Source organism: Arachis hypogaea, chromosome 5, assembly GCF_003086295.3.
Source record: "Arachis hypogaea cultivar Tifrunner chromosome 5, arahy.Tifrunner.gnm2.J5K5, whole genome shotgun sequence".
NCBI lineage: Eukaryota > Viridiplantae > Streptophyta > Magnoliopsida > Fabales > Fabaceae > Arachis > Arachis hypogaea.
The window spans coordinates 75,377,828-75,384,018 of record NC_092040.1 but is presented as its reverse complement, the minus strand read 5'-3'; positions in this window follow the sequence as shown (position 1 = coordinate 75,384,018).

Below are 6,191 nucleotides of genomic sequence, written 5' to 3'. Positions count from 1 at the left end.
GCATTTTGTTGTGGCACGACCAGCGCACCATTCTGGCGCACCAAGGAACAATTCGGCAGCACCAGCAGCGCGCACAGGCACCAAACTGGAGCACCAGAATTTTCTGCCCTGCCCTCTGTGAGGCAGGGCAGGATCCTGCGCACCAAGCTCGCACACCACGCTCGCACCAAGGCCGCACGCATCAAATCCTGCCCTGCCCTCCACAAGGGCAGGGCAGCCTCCTGGAAGCAATCCTTCATGGGCTAAAATTGGATTAAAAATCCAATAAAATTCATTTCTTCACCAAATCAAAAGCCCATCCAAATCCTAAGATCCAAGAATGGAAAGTGTATAAATAGGAGCTAGTTTGATGTAATTAGGACCTTTTGCTTTACTTTTGAACTTTGATCTTTCTTTTGAGCTTTGAATTTTATTTTTGCACTTGGGAACTTCTCTTGGTGACTCCACTGAGATTTCAGAGAATTGGGAAGGAGAATTGATCTCTCTTCTTCCTCGTTCTTACTTGGGCATTTTTACTTTTCTTGTTTTGAGTTTTGGGTGTGAAGAATTGAGGAAATTCTGTCTCAATCTCCATTCAAAATCTCTTTAATTCCTTTCTGCACAATTGAGTTTAATTTCAATTTCCTTTACTGCTTCTCCTTCAATTTCTTGTTAATTGCTTTGTGAACTTGGATCTGGGAAGGCAATTGAGATCTAGACTTTGCTTTCTAGTCTCTTGAGACCTGAGATCCCATTTTCCTTGTTGGTTCTTCTGTGAACCTCTGCAATTAAATTTCATTTTCTGTTTGAATTTTAGTTTATTCCAATTCATCTTCTACTTTATTAATTGTTGCAATCTACTTTCTCTTGCTGGAATTCTGAATTCCCAATCCTTAATTCCCCTTTTATATTCAAGCAATTTACATTTCTTGCACTTTAAGTTACCGCAATTTACATTTCTTGCATTTTAAGTTTCAGTCATTTAATTTCTTGTTCCTTAAGATTCAGCAAATTTACTTTCCTGTTCTTTAATTTACTGCAATTCTCCCCTCTCCCTTTACATTCCAAGCAATTTAACTTCTGTTAAAGATAAACCACTCAACCAATATTTGATCCGCTTGACTAAATCAACCACTAAACTAAAATTGCTCAATCCTTCAATCCCTGTGGGATCGACCTCACTCATGTGAGTTATTATTACTTGATGCGACCCGGTACACTTGCCGGTGAGTTTTGTGTTGGATCGCTTTCCACACATCAGAAAGCATACAAAGTGGAGAAGATAATGAAAAGCCAAAGAATTGAATTCGTCCATGGACGCGCGCGCGCACCTTGCGAATTTCCCCATGGACGCGTACGCGTGCTGTGCACATACGCGTCGATGCAGATACTTGATTTTTAAGTGAATTCGCACCCAACAAATTCTGAGGAGTTATGGGGCCCAATCCCAACCAACTTTGGCACCTAAACTGCTATTTAAAGCCAAGGATTGAAGGCAAAGGAGGATTCAATCATTTACACTCATTAGAATTAGTTTGGAGTTAGTTTTAGACAGAGAAACTCTCACTTCTCTCTAGGATTAGGATTAGGATAAGGTTTAGTTCTTAGATCTAGGTTTTAATCTTTGCTCTCATCTACTTCTACCTTTCAATTCCTTGTTGTTACATTCATCTTCCTCTATTCTTTTGTAGTAATTTCCTTTATGTTGTTTCTATATTTTGTTGTAGATCTACTATTGTTCCTTCCATTTTCTTTCAATTCAATTCAAGGTAATTCATGATAATTGCGTTTCTTTTGATTGTTGTTGTTAATTCCTTTAAATATAATTGTTGTTAGATTCTACTTTTGTTATCAATTTACTATGCTTGTCTTTTGTACCTTCCAAGTGTTTGATGAAATACTTGGTTGGATGTTAGTATAGATTTTGTTCCTCTTGGCCTAGGTAGAGTAATTAGTGACTCTTGAGTTATCTAATTCCTTTGTTGATTGATAATTAGAAGTTGCCAATTGATTTGAATGCCTCTAAAGCTAGTCTTTCCTTTAGGAGTTGATTAGGACTTGAGGAATTAAATTGATTCATCCACTTGACTTTTCTTCATGGTTAGAGGTTGACTAAGTGATAGCAATGAACAATTTGTGGTCACAATTGAGGAGGATAACTAGGATAGGACTTCTAGTTCTCATATCTTGCCAAGAGCTTTGTTAGGTGTTAGTTTATTTTCTTTGCCATTTATATTTCTTGTCTAAAATCTCAAAAAACCCCAAAATATCTCATAACCAATAACAAGAACACTTTATTGTAATTCCTAGGGAGAACGACCCGAGGTTCAATACTTCGGTTTATAAATTTAGGGGTTTGTTACTTGTGACAAACAAATATTTGTATGAAAGGATTAGTGTTGGTTTAGAAACTATACTTGCAACGAGATTTCATTTGTAAAATTCTAAACCGTCAAAAATCCAATCATCAAAATGGCGCCGTTGCCAACAACCTCTTGGCAACAACCTCTACCAATGCACTATGAAGAAGAGCCATTTTTTGATGCATATCAATCCAATGGCTATGGTGAATCTCCTTGTGATTTTCAAGAACCACCACCATATGCATATGAGTCATATCCTCAGCATGAACCTCAACCACACTCACAAGCCTATTTTCATCAAACACCTCCATATGACCTTGATCCAAATCCACCATACCAACCACCTTTTGAACCACATGAGCCCTACATGGAACCACCATTCCAAGATTACTACTCCTAAGAACCACCTTAATACACACTACCACATCCGTTCCAAAAAGAACCACTTTCCTATAATGAACCCTTTCTCCAAGACAATGAACCCTCTTATCCACTATAATCCTCAAGGGATAAAATCCTTAGCCTTATACTTCAAGGGAAAGGAGAAATGCAAAGGGAGACACCAGAATTTGTAGCTACCTTAACCAAGGTAGTAAGCCTATTAGCCTCCCAATGCTTGAGTACTCAAAGAACTCCCATGGTCACATGTGGAGAATTAATTGAAAAGCATAGCATGAAGGAGAGATTGGAAACTCTGGTGGAGAAGGAGGAATGGTATTTTGTATTAGAGCAATTGGAGAAGCCTATGATTATTGAAGAAAAGGAAGAAGTGGTTGAAGACTTAGGAGATGCGGAACCTCCTTGGGAAGCTAAAATCATAGAGAATTCTTCCAAGAAGAGTGAATTTGATATTGAGGAGGAGAGTGCATAACCTCCAAGGCAATTGTTGAATGAAGACTTGGAAGGAATGAAGCAAGATTTGAGTTCCCTTGGTGATGAAGATCATGCATCCAATCTTCTTGGTGAAAAATCCTTTGAATTTGAAGAACCTTCTCCCAATGAATTTGAAAGTGATGTGGAGGTAGATTTCTCTCGTCCTCCCATTTATGATTTGACTGATAGAGAAGAGTTAGATGAAATTGATGAACAAAGGATTGACTTTGAAAAATCTTGTGAAGAAGTGGAAGTCCTTAGAAAAAGAAGGACGGGCGTTGAGTACGTTTTATCAAGATCTTTGGAAGCTTCTTTGCCTAGGTTGTCATATATTCCTTCACTTGACTGGATAAAACTCATTTCTATTAGTTTTATTGTCCCACTTGAGTATGGTTTGCTTGAAACAAATGGTCAACTTAGGATGATTTGTGGGATAAAGCGTAAGAGAAGAATGTTTAGTGGTTGGCGTTGCAAATCAAGGCTCATTTTGGTTGATACTTCAAAGCTTAGATGCAAGGATTGGGTTAGTGCTCACTTGAATGGGTCTAAAAGGAGAGTTTGATATCACATTGAGAATTCATCTTGCTTGCCACCCGGATGGATCAATGATGACCAACCCCAAGACGGGTGTGAAAATAAGGTGTGGGATCCCGGATTACAAGAGGAGGATCGACTTTGGGGGCCCCAAGCTTGTAAAGAACTCCATCAAGACTTGTTGCAACTTATGAGAAATCTTAGGGCACAATGGAGAACCAAGCATTGGTGGATGTTCCAAGACGGTTACAAGCACAAGCCACCTTGAGAGGAGCTCCCCATAAGTCCAACTTAAGGACAATAAACAAAAGTGCTAGGTGGAAGACACCCCACCATGGTAAATTCTTTTCATTTTTCTCTTTTGTACATATTGGTAATTAGGTTAATTTCATGTTTTGATTAGTTTGTTGAGTATATTTGATAGTTTAGTATGGTAAATAAGGTTCTAAGGTGCTTTGGTAGCTGTTTGGAGGTTTAGAATACTTAGATTGGTGCAAAAACATAGAAAATTTTTGAAAAATTGAGCACCATCCATGCATATGCACACATGATGCGTACGCGTGCATCAAGCATTTTTGCCTACCCACGCGGACGCGCCATGCACGCGTACGTATGGCGCGTCCGCGTGGATTGAGAAGTTTCACCTTCAATACATTGACCCGAGAGTTGTGCCTACGCAGCGCCAACGCTGTGCCTTTGGCACAACCCCACTCGCGCGCACGCACACATGATGCGTACGCGCCACTCTCGAAATAAGCCATCGACGCAGGCGCGCCCTGCGCGCGTACGCGCGGATGTCCTTCCTTCAACACATCTCTTTTCTTCTCCTCTTTCCATTTCTTTCTCCCTCCTTTCTTCTTCCCTTATTCTACCCCTCATCCAACACTCCCTAACACCATTGATAACCATTTATTTTAGTTAGTAATTAGTGAGGTAGTTAGTTGTTAGCTAGTTACTTAGTCTAGTCCATAATCTAACGCTTGTAATGAAAAAGAGAAAAGATTATGGACTCCGTTTACTATACATTGCTGCTTACCATTAACTACATGCAATTTTAGCATGCTTGTTTTTGGATGATCATTGTTGGACTCTTTAATTGAGGTTATATTTTGCTACTTGGTTTTGAGTTCTTCATGCTTCAATTGGTGAATACCAAGTACACTAGATTTGTCTTCAAGCATGTTTAATCCTTTTGAATTGCATGATTTGGCCACCATGTGATTTGACTCAATTTTCCTTGATTAGGCAATCTCTTGATGGATGATGTTGTGTAATTACTTCAATGCATTGTGCTTCTTGTTCATATGCATCCATATGTTTATGGCTTGAATGCTTTCATGCTTCTTTAATGCTTGTTTTACCTTACAAGCTCACTTAAAGCATCTCAAGCACACTAGGATAAGTGAAGTGTATGCTTCTTTTGTGATATAACTTTTATGCCAATGTGTGTTCTAAACCGCGCAATTTAGAATTCACACACTTATTTGTCATTAATGTCACACTAAGTCACTCACTCAATTCTAGTGATTACTACCTCATTCCAACAATTATGCTTCCTTGCTTTTTTTCTCTCATTTTATGGTGTTCTATTTTTGTTTTTCATGAACAATGCACCACAAGCAAACATGGAAGCAAGACCAAGAACACGTAGCGACCAGTTGACCTACTAGTTGAAGGAAGCAATCCGGAGAGTCGCCGTACCCCCTTGCTCATCTTTGAGTGCACCGAGGACGGTGCAAACTTTTAAGTGTGGGGAGGTTGTCCGACCGGTCGGCGATTTTGGGTGACAAATTTATAATTCCAATACTTTTGCAGTTCATTTTAGTTTTTTTAGGATTTTTAGTTCATTTTCTTATTTTTTCATATATGTACAAAATAAGCTTAGCCAAAATAATGAGATTCTTCTAAGATTTTTATCTATAGGGCACCTCAGTTGATTTGAATGAAAACTTTTCGTAGAAGTTGCTTGAATTATATATATTGTGGATCATGTTTTGAGCTAAGAACACAAGCAAGTGAGATTTAAGCCTAATGGTATGGTTACATCCTATAACCACTTATTCTTCCTTCTTGTATGCATTGTTCTCTTTCTATGATTGTAATCTTTGATTTGTTTGATTCTTTATGTCCATTATTCCTTGTATTCATGCACTTATATGATTGAGGCCATTATTTCATTAGCTCACTTACCCAAATAGCCTTACCTTTTATCTTCCTTTGTTAGCTAAATTTGAGGTTACGATTAACCCACTTTGTTCTTTAATTTAGCACATTACAAGCTTAAAGTGAAAAAAAATAAATGGCCTTATTTGGATCTTTGATTAGCTTAGGCTAGTGTGTGTAACATTCAAGTGTGGGAAATCTTGGGACATTGGGTAAATAAAAGGGTAGTTTTGTATTGTTATTGAAAATATTGGGAATTGGGTACATACTCATGTATTA